Source organism: Heteronotia binoei, chromosome 1 (genome assembly GCF_032191835.1).
Source record: "Heteronotia binoei isolate CCM8104 ecotype False Entrance Well chromosome 1, APGP_CSIRO_Hbin_v1, whole genome shotgun sequence".
Taxonomy (NCBI): domain Eukaryota; kingdom Metazoa; phylum Chordata; class Lepidosauria; order Squamata; family Gekkonidae; genus Heteronotia; species Heteronotia binoei.
This window is the reverse complement of record NC_083223.1, coordinates 285,168,690-285,183,472: the sequence shown is the minus strand read 5'-3', so window position 1 is coordinate 285,183,472 and position 14,783 is coordinate 285,168,690. Positions and strand designations below refer to the sequence as shown.

The window sequence follows — 14,783 nt, the reverse complement described above, 5'->3', positions numbered from 1 at the left end:
CCTAGCCTCTCTGGGCACTTGGGGCCCGGCGAGCGCGCCACAGCAACGGCGGCCTCCCAAGCAGGCTGCCACAAGCACGCGGATCTCCCCCCCCCCCTTGCTTCGTTTCCTCTGGCCTGGCCTGGCCCTGCAAGGGGAAGGAGCAGCCTAGCAGCAGCCCCCCACCCCTATAGCCTGGCAGGCTCCACTCTGGGCTTGATCGAGCAGCAGGCCCTCAGTGGCTCTTAGCCACAGGGTATCCTTGGGACTCTCTCCCTGGGGCACTGATGCTCTGTCTTCTTGGTGCTTTGGGGGGGGGGGGGCACAGCGGGAAGGCTTCTAGTGTCCTGGCCCCACCAATGGACCTCCTGATGGCACCTGGGTTTTTTGGCCCCTGTGTGACACAGAGTGTTGGACTAAGTGGGCTATTGGCCTGATCCAACAGGGCTTCTCTGATGTCTGGCGTACCCTCGAGGCCTCATTCAGCACAACTCCATCATATCTCCCAGAGCTCCGGCTGAAACTCCAGACTGGTAGTGTGAGTGTGTGTGTGTGTGGGGGGGGGGGGGGAGAATATGGCTAAAACTCTCCTCTGTTCCCCCTGCAGCAACAGATTCAGGTGGGCAGACGTGTCAGCCTGAAGCAGCAGAACAACGCCGGAGTCCAGTCGGGCACCTTGGAGACTGACAAGAGTTTCATTATGTGCAGAGCTTCTTCTTCCTAGCAGGAACTGCTTTGCCTATTAGGCCACACACCCCTGATGTAGCCAGTCCTCTTGCAGCTTACAGTACACCCTCTACTAAGAACCCTGTAAGCTCTTGGAGGATTGGCTACATCAGGGTGTGAGGCCTGATAGGCAAAGGAGTTCCTGCTATGAAAAAAGCCCTTATTATGTGTATAAGTTTCATGTGCAGGCTCACTTCTTCAGATATGATGTATTGGAAGTTACCAGTCCATACATATAGGCAGCTGGTGAGCAGTAAACCAGCATACAGCAGAATGGAGATGCTGAACAGATGCAAAGACCAACAGGAATAAGAAGCTTAGTTTATATGACTATTCTTTTTTTGGGGGGGGGGGGAGTTAATTTGGGGGAGACATAGTGAAGGAAATAAATGTGTCAAAACTGGAACATATGAAGCTGCCTTATATTGAATCAGACCCTCGGTCCATCAAAGGCAGTATTGTCTGCTCAGACTGGCAGCAGCGCTCAAGGTTCTCAAGCTGAGGTTTTTCACACCTATTTGCCTGGACCCTTTTTAGTTGGAGATGCCGGGGACCTTCTGCTTACCAAGCAGATGCTCTACCCCTGAGCCACCATCCCTCCCCAGTGATGCTCTGTCTTCTTGGTGCTTGGGAGACTGATGGGCAGATGAACTGTGGAATGCTGAGAGTAATTTATGGGGGAGGGGCTGCCATTGCACTCCATCTCTCCCCCCCCCCCCCAAAGCATGGAGGTGATTTTACACCATCTTCTTCTTTGAAGGGGGGAGGGCAACTGCCTGTTTCTCAACTGCTTCTTGGGGGGGGGCAAACCTTTTCTTGCTCACAAACAGCCCCCCAATCTCGGACAACTCCTCACCCACAATAATGCAACATCTGATTTGAAGGTGGATGCTGGTACCAGAGCTTGCAATAAACCCAGAAGCCAACTTTGCTGCCGTGTTATGCACCCAGACAACACAATCCCTACACCATCTCAGGCTCACTCACTTGCTCATCTGCTAACATGAAATGCCAACAACACCCTTCAGTTTTCTACACAGATCAAACAGGTTAAACTCTATGCCAAAGGAGAAATAGACACAAATCTGACATCAAGAATCACAAGAGTGAGGAACCTGTAGGGGAACACTTCAGTGGATAGCTGTTTTATTACAACAGAAATTCAGGGACAGATTAGAAATGGGAATTGCTCAACTACAAGTCATTATAACACTCGGAATAGCCCCCCCCTCCCCCCAGGATTTAGCAGGGATATTGGATTCTTATCTTACTGTATACGCTAAATGCTTTCAGCCCTTGCCTCTGTATTCTCACCAACCCCCCCCCCCAGGGGCCATTTTTGTTCTTGTTTGAAATAACAGATTGTTATGTAACACAGTGAATAGTAGAATGAAATGTAATTTGAAACGGTAGACTGGAATATACTTCTCTGGTCTGGGGACAGGGGAAATAACTCTACACAACCCCCCTTCAAAGAGGAAGATGCTGTAAAGTCACCTCCGTGCTTGAGAGGAGACAGATGGAGTGTAACAGCAGGGCCTCCGCTAATTACTCTCAGCACTCCACAGTTGAGGATACATCTGCCCATCACTTCCCAATTTTGATACATTTCATTTTTTCATGTTTTCCCCAAATTAAACTCAAACGGTAACCATCAGTGTTCCCTCTAAGCTGAGTTAGTGTGAGCTAGCTCACAGATTTTTAGCCTCCAGCTCACACACAGCTCAGGAAGGATGATCCCAGAGCACACTTATTTATGCAGGAGCTCACAACTTTAGTGCCAGGAGCTCACAAAGTAGAATTCTTGCTCACAAGACTCTGCAGTTCAGAGGGAACATTGGTAACCATATAAACTAAGCTTCTTATTCCTGTTGGTCCTTGCATCTGCTCAGCATCTTCATTCTGTTGTGTGCTAATTTACTGCTCACCCTCTACCTGTATTGAATTAAATCAAAAGAGTTTCCAGCTCAACATTACGAAGAACTTCCTGACCATTAGAGCGGTTCCTCAGTGGAACAGGCTTTCTCCTCGGGAGGTGGTGGGCTCTCCTTTCTTGGAGGTTTTTAAACAGGCTAGATGGCCATCTGACAGCAATGAAGATCCTGTGAATTTAGGGGGAGGGATTTGTGAGTTTCCTGCCTTGTGCAGGGGGTTGGACTAGATGGCCCTGGAGGTCTCTTCCAATTCTATGATTCTATAACTGTTTAGAGAGGTTCCTCAGTGGAACAGGCTTCCTCCTGGGGAGGTGGTGGGCTCTCCTTCCTTGGAGGTTTTTCAACAGAGGCTAGAGGGCCATCTGACAGCAATGAGGATCCTGTGAATTTGGGGGAAGGGGTTTGTGAGTTTCCTGCATTGTGCAGGGGGTTGGACTAGATGACCCTGGAGGTCCCTTCCAACTCTGTTGGGCTCTAACTTTGTTTCACATTTCAAGGAGGGGCAAGCTATAAAGACTGCAGAGAGAGCATGAGATGGAGGCTGCTGTTCAAATAAAATGAGGGCAAGGTGAGGAATCCACACTCCTTAGAGCAAAAAATTAGGTTGGCCGGGAATCTCTCTCTCTCTCCCTTCTCTCCTTCTCCCCCCCAGCCCCGCCACTGCATGGTTCTTCTTTCCTCCATTTTATTCCCAAAGCAATCCTGAGCGATGCCTTGTGCTAAGAGAGGCAGCCCAGAGTCAGCCACATTTGCAGTGAGCAGCTCTCCTAGGTTCAGGGCATGAGCGCAAAGCCCAGGCCCCAACAGCCTCCCTGGGGGTCAGCCAGAGGGCTCCCTCCCAACTCACCTCTGGCACTAAGCCTGGCTGCCAGCTTGTCATGCCAGCCTCATTGACACCCCGTGCCCACCAGCCGACAGCAGCTCCCCCCCCCCCTGCAGAGGAGCAGGTGGCCACAGAGGCTGGCCACACCCCACAAGCGACAGCCCCTCCCCAAAGCACAGTGGCCCCTCCCCCTCCTTTAGCAACACCCTCCCTTGGCAGCGCCTGCTTCTGGCCTCCCTCCGCCCTTCGGCAGACCCTGGCCTGCCCCCCCCCTTCCAAAGAGATCCCCATGGCCAGTAGGGCTACAACCTTCCTGCTTCTTTTTAAAAGCCAGTCAGCGGATGTGTGCCCACTTTTCTGCCCAGAACCTGCCTGTGTGGGCATCAGTGTCCCCTCTAAGCAGAGTGAGTGTGAGGCAGCTCACAGTTTTTTAGCCTCCAGCTCAGGCATTTTTGTTTCAGCTCGGGAAAGATGGCCCCCAGCCAATGAAGAGCTCCCAACTTGACTGCCAGTGGCTCGCCCAGGAGAATTCTTGCTCGCCGGACTCTGCCGCTGGGAGGGGACCTTGGTGAGCAGCACCCCCCCGCCGCTCTTCAGCGGGCCCAAAGGGACGCACAGCCCCGGGGGGGGGGGCGCCCAGGAGCACCTCTTTGCCTCCAGCCCCTCCCCCCCCATCTGGCCCGGGAGGGAGTTTCCGCGGCGGCTGTGACTCATGCGGGAGAGGGAACCGCGCGGGAAATGGGGCCGGCTGCCGGGGAGGAGGGGCCGAGGGGGGCATCCATCTCTGCGGCGGACAGCGCCCCCCATCTCCCTCCTCCCTGGCCCCACTGCTCTGGGCGGGGGGGGAGGGGGAGCTGTCCCCCCCCCAGGAAGCAGCCCCGAGGGACGACGCAGCAGGAGGAGGAGAGGGCGGGAGGCTCGCCCCCTCAGGGCCCAGCGGGGCCACGTCTAGTCCGGTCTCCCCTCGGAGAGCCCCGCGGCCGCTGCGGCCGGCTCAGCAGAGAGAAGGGCAGCAAGAATCCTGCCCCTGCCCGCGGTGCAAAAGCGCTTCGTCGTCCCCCGAGCAGGCGAGAGGCTGCCCGCCCGGCCGGCTATCTCACAGCAAGGGAGCGGGCAGCCTTCAGGGCCGGCGGCGCCCTCAAAGCACGGGGGGGGGGGGAGAGGAGAAACAGGACTTCACTAACCCCCCCCCCCCCCGCCCTGCCTTCCTGAGCTCCAGCCGAGTGGAAGGGCTCAGCCCGACGGACCCCCCCCCCCCACCAGCGGCTGCCCCCCCCCCCCCCCGACCCACCAGAGGAGGAGCTCTGGGGCAGAGCCAGGGTCCCCCGCTCCGGGCAGGACGGCCGAGGCAGCCTCACTTCCAGGGGTGGGCGGGGGGTGATCCCGGAGGGGGCCAAGCGAGGGGGGCCTGTGCTGTTCTCCGGAGGGTCCTGGGCCCCCCCACCGCTCCAGCGCGGCCGGCAGGCAGCAGGACCCACCGGGGCGGGGTCAGGTCCTCCGAAGAGCCGCGCCGTCTGGGACGAGATCCGGAACGCCCCAGACGCCACTCCGCCAGCCGCCGCCACTAAGCCGACTGCGGGCCACAACGAGGGCGGCGTCGAGCCTCCCTGGCCAGCGGCAGTGCAGCGGGCAGGGAGGAGGGCGGCGCCGAAGCAGAGCCCGGCCAGAGAAGGCCGCCCCTCCCCTCCCCTGAGCAGCAGCGCCGGGGACCCTCTGGGAAGCGGGCGCCGAGCATGTGCAGAGAGCCCCAGGCAGGCGGCGGGGGACCCGGGCGCGGCGCGCAGACCCACTCACCGGCGGCGGCGGCGGCGGCGGAAGAGCGGCGAGCAGCGAGGGCCCCGAGGCCGGCCTGGCGAAGGGCGGCTCCCTCCTTCCCCGACGGGGCGGGCCGGCTGGCCAGGCGAGGCGAGGCGAGGCGCGCAGGAGAGGGGCGGCCGCCTTCGCCAGCAGCAGCAGCAGCAGGAGGGCTGGGCGAAAGCGACGGCGGCGAGAAGGGCGCTCCCTCCGTCGGCCCGGCCCCGGCCCGGCCCACCCTGGGCGGCGGCAGCGGCGGCGGAGGAGGAGGAGGAAGAGAAGGCCGCCGCCTCCTCCTCCTCCTCCTCCTCCTGCGCGCCGAGTGATGTCAGCGGCTCGAGTGAGTCCAGCCGCCTGGCGCTTCTGCCGCCCCCGCCCCCCCCTCCCAGGCCCGAGCGCGCCCCGCGCCCCCCCCCAGCCCCCCGAGGGCGAGGCCGGCCTGCTCCCCTCCCGCTTCTCCTCTCCCCGCCGGGGGCCCCGCAGCGATGCCCACCGGGCTAAGCAGCCTCCTCCGCGCCTGCGGAGACGCGATGGGCGGGCGGGTGGGCGCGCTGGGATGCCTGCGAACTCAGCAGCCCCCTACCCTGGCCGGGAAGCCCCTTCGCGCTCGACAGTTGCCGGGAGGCCTTCCAAGGGCTGTGCGGAAAGGAGAAGGAGAAGGAAGGCAGCGCGTGTCTCCCCCCCCCCCCCGGAAGGGGCCAAGGATGGAGAAGTGAAAGCAGGAGGGCCCCAGCGCCCCCCCCCCCCGCCTCTGCTGGTGCCCAGGCTGGCTGGCACAAGGCGGGCAGTCCCTCTGCAGGCTGGGGGGGGGGGCAGGAAGGGAAGTCGCCGCCGCTTGGGCCGCCCCCCCCCCCGGGAAGTCCCCCGCGTGACCCAGGCTGCGCTCCAGGCGATGCTGGGGGAGGCGGGCGGGCGTGGCGGTGCCTGCAGGCCTGGGAGAGAGGGCCAGGCTCAGATGTCCCCCTCCCCCTCGGGCAGGTGAGGCGGGCTGAGAGGACCCCCGCTCCAAGAGCCTTTGAAGGCGGGACACTGGCCCTCAGCCAGCCTCTTGGACATCGGCCTTTGGGCAGAGTTTGGGGGAGCCAGAGCAGCCCAAGAGCCCAGCCTGCCGGGATCCAGTCAGAGCCTGGAAGCTCCGCAGGGCTTGGGTGGGAGACCCCCAAGGAATACCCGGCGGAGAGGCAGGCCAGGGCAAACACATGAAGCGGCCTTCTACTGAATCAGACCCTCCTGGGCCCATCAAAGTCAGCCTTGTCTCCTCAGACTGGCAGCCGCTCTCCAGGGTCTCCAGCGGAGGTTTTTCACGCCTCCTTGTCTGAACCCTTTTGAGTTGGAGATGCCAGTGGGGATTGAACCTGAGACCTTCTGCTTACCAAGCAGAGGCTCTACCACTGAGCCACCGTCCCTCCCTAACACTTATGAAGCTGCCTTCTACTGAATCAGACCCCTCTAGGTCCATCAAAGTCAGTATTGTCTACTCAGACTGGCAGCGGCTCTCCAGGGTCTCCAGCTGAGGTTATTCACACCTACTTGCCTGGACCCTTTTGAGTTGGAGATGCCAGGGACTGAACCTGGGACCTTCTGCTTACCAAGCAGATGCTCTGCCACTGAGCCACTGTCTCTCCCCAAACCACCTCTGCCTGCCTCTTGCCTTGAAAACACCAGGAGGAGGGCTGGCCAGAAGTCACCTGCAACTGGAGGGCCCTTCTGACCGCCAGGCCACAGGCCAGAGTCCTGCTCTCCCCAGAGAGGGGAAGCCCTGGGGCGGGGCTGGAGACCACCACCCAGGAATTGCTGCAGGGAGGCAGGCGTGGGCTGGCCCCTCTCAATGCCTCTTGCCCGTCTGGCCTCGTCTCACCAGCTCAGCATGGCTTTGAGGCCCCGAGGGAGTCCGGGGTCACAGGGCAGAGGAAGCCAGGGGGAAACCACCTCTTTGCCCCAGAGGGGGTCCCCAGAAGGCGGCTGTGACTTGAGGGCACCCAGTTCGGGGGCCTGCCTGAGAGGATGGGGAGCCAGCAAAAGAGCTCCTCCTGCCCCTCAGGTGGGCCCTGCCTGCCCCCTTCCCATCCCCTGCGGTCATAAGAACATCAGAGAACATAAGAGAAGCCCTGTTGGGTCAGATCAGTGGCCCCTTCAGTCCAACACTCTGTGTCACGCACTGGCCAAAAACCCCCACGTGCCATCAGGAGGTGCATCAGTGGGCCAGGACTCAAGGAGCCCCCCCCACTGTGCCCCCTCCCAAGCAGCAAGAATACAGAGCACCACCACCCCAGACATAAGAACATAAGAGAAGCCATGTTGGATCAGGCCAATGGTCCCTCCAGTCCAACACTCTGTGTCATGCACTGGCCAAAAAACCCCAGGTGCCATCAGGAGGTGCATCAGTGGGGCCAGGACCCAAGAAGCCACCCCCACTGTGCCCCCTCCCAAACAGCAAGAATACAGAGCATCATTGTCCCAGACGTAAGAACATAAGAGAAGCCCTATTGGATCAGGCCAGTGGCCCCTCCAGTCCAACACTGTGTCACATACTGGCCATAAAACCCAGGTGCCATCAGGAGGTCCATCAGTGGGGCCAAAACTCCAGGAGCCCCCCCACTGTGCCCCCCACCCCAAGCAGCAAGAATATAGAGCACCACCGCCCCAGACATAAGAACATAAGAGAAGCCATGTTGGATCAGGCCAGTGGCCCCTCCAGTCCAACATTCGGTGTCACACACTGGCCAAAAAACCCAGGTGCCGTCAGGAGGTCCACCTGTGGGGCTAGGGCTCCAGAAGCACCCCCCCCACTGTGCCCCCCCCCCCAAGCAGCAAGAAGACAGAGTCTCACTACTCCAGAAAGTTCCAACAATACGCTGTGGCTAAGAGCCACTGATGGACTTCTGCTCCAGATGTTTATCCAGTCCCCTCTTGAAGCTGTCTGTGCTTGTAGCCGCCGCCACCTCCTGTGGCAGTGAATGGGCTGATGCTTCTCGCATCCCCTTGTCTTGCTGCCTCTCTCCTAGCAGCAGCCACAGGTGTCTTTTTTGGGGGGGGGCTCCTTACCTGCTGCCTGCAGAACCTGCTCTGGGCCTCCCCGTCTCCCCAGCTGAGGAAAGCTGTAGCTGCTGGACCCCCCCTTCCCAGCCCTGCCAGGAATGCAGCAGGAAATCCGTTTTTGTCTGCGAAGGGAGACTGAAAGAGAATGAAAGGAGGAACTCGCGCGCTCTCTCTCTCTGCTCAGATCGGAGCCAACTCTGGTCTCTCTCTGCACACGCAGACACACAGCCTCCCCCCCCCCCCGGCTTATTTTGGGAAAAGAGAAGGAGGAATGGGGGTGGGGTGGGGGCTGCCTTGGCTCAGCGCCTTCAGCTTCTTCTTTCCCCACTTGGAGATGGCGGGCTGGGGAGGGGGGGGACACTACGCCCGGAGGGGGGGGGGGCTCCACCCAGAGACCCACAACTCCACTCAAGGCCTCAAGGAAGGACTGTGGGGCTGCTACACAGAGTGGTGGGGAGGGCAGCCCCAGTTGTGCTGAATGGCTGGCAGTCAGTGTGCCCTCTAAGCGGAGTTAGTGTGAGCTAGCTCACAGATTTTTAGCCTCCCGCTCACACATTTTTTGTCCTAGTTCAGGAAGAATGACTCCAGAGCACACTAGAGCCAGTTTGGTGTCGTGGTTAAGTGTGCGGACTCTTATCTGGGAGAACTGGGTTTGACTCCCCACTCCTCCACTTGCACCTGCTGGAATGGCCTGGGGTCAGCCAGAGCTCGCGTAGGAGTTGTCCTAGAAAGCTGCTGTGAGAGACCTCTCAGCCCCACCCACCTCATAGGGTGTCTGTTGTGGGGGGAGAAGACACTGGAGGATGCTAATGTGGCAGGAACAACCTCCTTCTTGGGTGTTAGAATGCCCCTCAAGACTCCGATCCCCCTGCAGTTCCTCTGGCAGGGCAGCCCTGCTCTCAAGCATCGTTTGAGTTGCTTGCAAAAAGGCTCAGTTGCCACCCTGCTGATGAGGAGGGCTCCCACTTCCCTAGGGATTCTAGCTGGATCTGGCTCCAGGGAGCCATCACCTACAGGCTGGGCTGCTGAGCCTGGGCTCCTTAAGAGCAGGAGGCACCTGGCCTGCCGGGTCTCCCTCTGGGCTCTTCTGTCTGGATGCCTAGAGTGGGAAGGGACCTCCAGGGACATCTAGTCCAACCCCCTGCACAATGCACCTCCCCCTAAATTCACAGGATCTTCATTGCTGTCAGAGGGCCATCTAGCCTCTGTTGAAAAACCTCCAAGGAAGGAGAGCCCACCCCTTCCCGAGGAGGAAGCCTGTTCCACTGAGGAATTGCTCTAACGGTCAGGAAGTTCTTCCCAGAAACTCTTTTGATTTAATTTCAACTCATTGGTTCTGGTCCTTCCTTCTGGGGCCACAGAAAACAATTCTACACCATCCTCTATATGACAGCCCTTCAAGTACTTGAAGATGGTGATCCTATCACTTCTCAGCCGCCTCCTCCTCTCCAGGCTAAACATCACCAGCTCCTTCAACCGTTCTTCATAGGACTTGGTCTCCAGACCCCTCACTATCTTCGTCGCCCTCCTCTGGACACCTTCCAGCTTCTCTATATCCTTCTTAAAATGTGGCAGATGAAGATCCTGTGAATTTGGGCAGATCATGAGAGGGAGTAGGGAAGGGTTGAGTGACAGGGCTCAGGTCTTGAGGCCCTTTCTTATATGCCCAGGTCTCTGCCCTGTTGTTGGCCCTCCAGAGGAACTAATTGGCCACTGTGTAAAGTAATGCACGCTGGGGCCAAGAATCCCAGCTACAAGTACAAGTTGATGGGGGTGTGAACTGGCAGAGACTGACCAAGAGAGAGATCTTGGGGTCGTAGATGACTCACTGAAAATGTCAAGACAGTGTGCGATTGCAATAAAGAAGGCCAACGCCATGCTGGGAAATATGAGGAAGGGAATTGAAAACAAATCAGCCAGTATCATAATGCCCCTGTATAAATTAATGGTGCGGTCTCATTTGGAATACCGTGTGCAATTCTGGTCACCGCTGTCAAGCATGTGGTTTCAATGATGAGTCGAGTTTGATACAAAACTACATTTATTGATAGACCGATACTTTCAGTGTAACAGATTCTTGAGAGTGATGCTAAAGATACATTGATACAATACTTTTAAGATATAATACACTTTAAATAACTTGAAATTAACTTGTTAAGAGAATTTTATAGCAAAAGGAAATCTTTATACATTTTATTTTTAGAATAAGAGTTAGCATCTTCCTTTTTCCTTTCCCTGATCTTATTTTATTTTCAAATACTGTGTTATTATAATTATAATTACTATTACCTTCAGTTTGTATTTTGTTTTTAAAGGTTATTTTTGCTCTGTATTCTGTCTATTAAGCTTACGATGTTATTTCTGTTAATCTTGATGATAAACTTCTTGCGCTAAAAAAAAAAAAATACTTTTAAGGCTTACTTCAAAAGGATTCCAAAAGGTGGGGGCGAGAGATACGCTCTCACACATAAACTATCATAAATGTCTACATTCTCATGGCGTTATCTCTGTCCTTGCTTTCCCTAGATGTGCCACACTCCCTAACAGGAATGTATGGGAAGGTACTGATTACTCTTTCTCAAGTTAGTTTCGTTTCTCTCTCCTTCTACTTTGCAAGCAATAAAATGAAAAGGGGGAGGGGGAAAGAATAACAGAGTTAACAGACCTTGGTCCTCCATGATATTCCACAGACCAGCTTTATGGAGGACCCTAAAACAATCAATTACCAATGGAATTTTACCATGCTTGACAACCGCACCTCAAAAAGGATATTATAGCATTGGAAAAAGTGCAGAAAAGGGCAACTAGAATGATTAAAGGTTTGGAACACTTTCCCTAGGAAGAAAGGTTAAAACGCTTGGGGCTCTTTAGCTTGGAGAAACATCGACTGTGGGGTGACATGGTAGAGGTTTACAAGATTATGCATGGGATGGAGAAAGTAGAGAAAGAAGTACTTTTCTCCCTTTCTCACAATACAAGAACTCGTGGGCATTCAATGAAATTGCTGAGCAGTCAGGTTAAAACGGATAAAAGGAAGTCCTTCTTCACCCAAAGGGTGATTAACATGTGGAATTCACTGCCACAGGAGGTGGCGGCGGCTACAAGCATAGCCACCTTCAAGAGGGGATTGGATAAAAACATGGAGCAGAGGTCCATCAGTGGCTATTAGCCACAGTGTGTGTGTGTATATATATATATTGGCCACTGTGTGACACAGAGTGTTGAAGTAGATGGGCCATTGACCTGACCCAACATGGCTTCTCTGATGGTCTTACTGTCAGATGGCCATCTAGCTCTGTTTAAAAACCTCCAAGGAAGGAGAGCCCACCACCTCCTAAGGAAACCTCTTCCACTGAGGAACTGCTCTAACGGTCAGGAAATTCTTTCTAATGTTTAGCTGAAAATTCTTTTGGTTTCATTTCAATGCATTGCTTCTGCTCCTACCTTTGAGGTGGGGCAACCTTTTTGAAATCTTCTGGGCATGGAGCAGGGGGCATTGGGGATGTGTGTGTGTGGGGGAGGCATTTGTGAATTTCCTGCATTGTGCAGGGGGTTGGATTAGATGGCTCTGGAGGTCCCTTCCAACTCTAGGATTCTAACTTTGCTCCATCCTCTATGTGGCAGCCCTTCAAACATTTGAAGGTAGTTGCATTTCATGTCTCCTCACGTCTCCTCTCCAGGCTAAACATATCCAGCTCCTTGAGGACTTCGTCTCCAAACCCTTCATCATCTTCATTGCCTTCCTCCAGACACTTTCCAGCTTGTCTATATCCTTAAATTGTGATGCCCAAAACTCGACACAATACTCTAGGTGAGGTCTAAATGGAGCAGAGTAAAGTGTGATCTGGACACTATACTTCAGCTGAGCCAGAGAGCCAGTTTGGTGTAGTGATGAAGTGTGCGGACTCTTATCTGGGAGAACCGGGTTTGATTCCCCACTCCTCCACTTGGAGCTCCTGGAATGGCCCTGGGTCAGCCATAGCTCTGGCAGAGGTTGTCCTTGAAAGGGCAGCAGCTGCGAGAGCCCTCTTGGCCCCACCCACCTCACAGGGTGTCTGTTGTGGCAGAGAAAGGTAAAAGGATTTTTATCTGGGAGAACTGGGTCTGATTCCCCACTCCTCCACTTGCAGCTGTGGGAATGGCCTTGGGTCAGCCATAACTCTTGCAGAGGTTGTCCTTAAAAGGGCAGCTGCTGTGAGAGTCCTCTCAGCCCCACCCACCTCACAGGATGTTTGTTGTGGGAGAGGGAGATAAAGGAGATTGTGAGCCGCTCTGAGGCTCTTGAGTGGAGGACGGAATATAAATCCAATGTCTTCTTCTTCTTCTTGATACAGCCCAAAATCGCAGTGGCCTTTTTAGCCGCTGACTGCATCATCGTGTTGACTCACGTTCAGTGTCTGGTCCTCTAAGACCCCTGGATCTTTTTCGCACGTTCTAGTACCAATACAAGTCTCATCCATCCAATAATTATGCATTTGATTTATCCTGCCTAAATGCAGGACTGTACTGTCATCCCTGTAATTTTTAAAAAATGTTTTCCGGCCTGTCTTCTACCAGGTTTGCTTCCCCTCCCAACTTAGTGTCATCTGTGAATATCAGGAGTAGCCCCCCTCCCCCCCCGCTCTATTCCTTCACCCAAGTCATTTACAAAGATCTTGATGGTTTTCAATTCATACTGGTTTTTAACTTATTTACTTAATTTAATTTATAAACTTGTAATTTAACTGTATTTTAATTGTATTTTAACTGTATTTTATTGTATTAACTGTATTTTATTGTAATCATGGTATGCGCCATGTCCTGTGAGCCGCCCTGAGCCTGCCTCGGCGGGGAGGGCGGGATATAAATAAAAAATTAATATTTATTCTTCTTCTTATTATTGATGGGCTCAGGACAGAGGTCCTCTGCTTCTCACTCCTCCAAGAAGAGGCGGCTGGTCCTTGGTCCTTGCGTTGGGTGTCATCAGCTGGCTTTGCCTTCCTGCCTCCCTCCTTTCCCTGGAGCGCCTTTCAGACACATGCCTCATTCTCAGGCTGCGAGTCTCAGCTGATGTGCCCGGCTGTGTGACATGGGGGAGGAGGGCTGGATCAGCAGCAGCAAGGCAGTGCCTCCCTCCCTCCCTCTTTCCGAGGCCTCCTTGGGAAGTGCTATTCAGTGGAGGGGGGCCATGCATTGTCCTGTTAAGAGGATTCTTGCCATTAGCCTGGGAGTACTTTTACTTCCGCCGGCATCGTCTGCTTTGCCCTGCTCCTATTTCAGTGTAACAAGTGAAGCATTCTTTCTGCCTAGGCTCAGGGTCGGCCAAGGTTGTTCCAGACTATGCTTGCACCTGCAAGGGGCCTGGGAAAGAACTATGGGGGAGGGATTGCCCGCTTCATGCCTTAGGTTTGTATGTGTAACAGTTTAAGTCTGAACTGTAAGGAGAGGGCAGGGACCCTCCGAAGCCGGTTTTTGCAAGGGCTGTCTTGCTCTGACCTGTCATGTATCAATAAACAGCTATTCTTGCAATGGAGTGTCTGTGATCATGGAGCTGCCAGGGGCTTGACATGTCCCACTGCAGAGGGTCTGAGCGGGTGAACAAGAGCGGCTCTTTGGTGGAAGTGCTGCTGCTGCTGAGAGTCAGACCACAGAGTATTGGAAAGCGGAGCAGGGGGGAGGGGGCTGGAGCAGAAGAGGTTATTCTGCATCCCAGCCTGTGTCTTATTTTGATGTGTTTCTGTCTGGCCTGGCACGAGGAATCATGGAAGAGTTGGAAGGGACCTCCCGGGCCATCTAGTCCCACCCCTGCACAATGCAGGAACTTCCCCCCCCCCCACCCCACATACATCCCCAGTGACCCCTGCTTGACCCCCACAATGGTGCCCAAGCCAGGCTGCCCCTCCCAGCCATCGCCCCCTATCTTGTGGCAGCTTTGCCCTGCCCTTTACCAGCCCTGATTCTGGGGCAGCTCCTGGGGAGAAAGGGGGGCTGAGAGAGGAGGTGGGTGCTGCTGCTCCCCTCCGGAACTGAACTGGCCCTTGCAGACCTTCCAACAGCAAGCGGAACTGCCCCACAAGACCTGGCGGAGCAGCGGGGGGGGGGGGCACAGGGGACAGGCAGTAGCCCAGTGGGGAGGGGGGATGTCTGTGGACTGGGCCTGGTTTGGAAACAGGAGGGCACCCACTCTGGCCAGCCCGGAGCCCCTGTTGCCTTTCAGGCGTGGCACCAGCCAGAAGAAGCCCCCCCCCCCCCAAGAAAGGGAGGGTTTGCTTCCTCTGGCTCTTCTGGCCCCCCCTCCTTGCAGCTGACAGCCGAGGGCAGGCCAAGGGGAGGGGGAGGGAGGAGCTCAGCTTGGGGGCTCTCTTCTTCTTCTTCTTCTTCTTCTTCTTCTCCTCCTCCTCCTCCTCCTCCTCCTCCCCAGCTTCCCTTATTAATCCAGGAAGGCAGGGAGGGAGTAGGGCAGCCTTGCTGAAGCTCAGGACCAGCCTGCAGGAAGCTTCAGCTAGTGC

General features: G+C 55.8%; 1 protein-coding gene across 1 annotated transcript in view; it reads right to left on the bottom strand.

The window, feature by feature from the left end:
- Positions 1 to 8,319, bottom strand: part of PEA15 (proliferation and apoptosis adaptor protein 15) — a 49,180-nt gene extending 40,861 nt beyond the window's left edge. Inside the window, exon 1 of the mRNA XM_060261445.1 lies at positions 8,302 to 8,319. The gene's annotated coding sequence lies outside the window, so the exon portion shown is untranslated. The remainder of the gene's footprint in view (positions 1 to 8,301) is intronic.
- Positions 8,320 to 14,783: the final 6,464 nt, after the last annotated feature.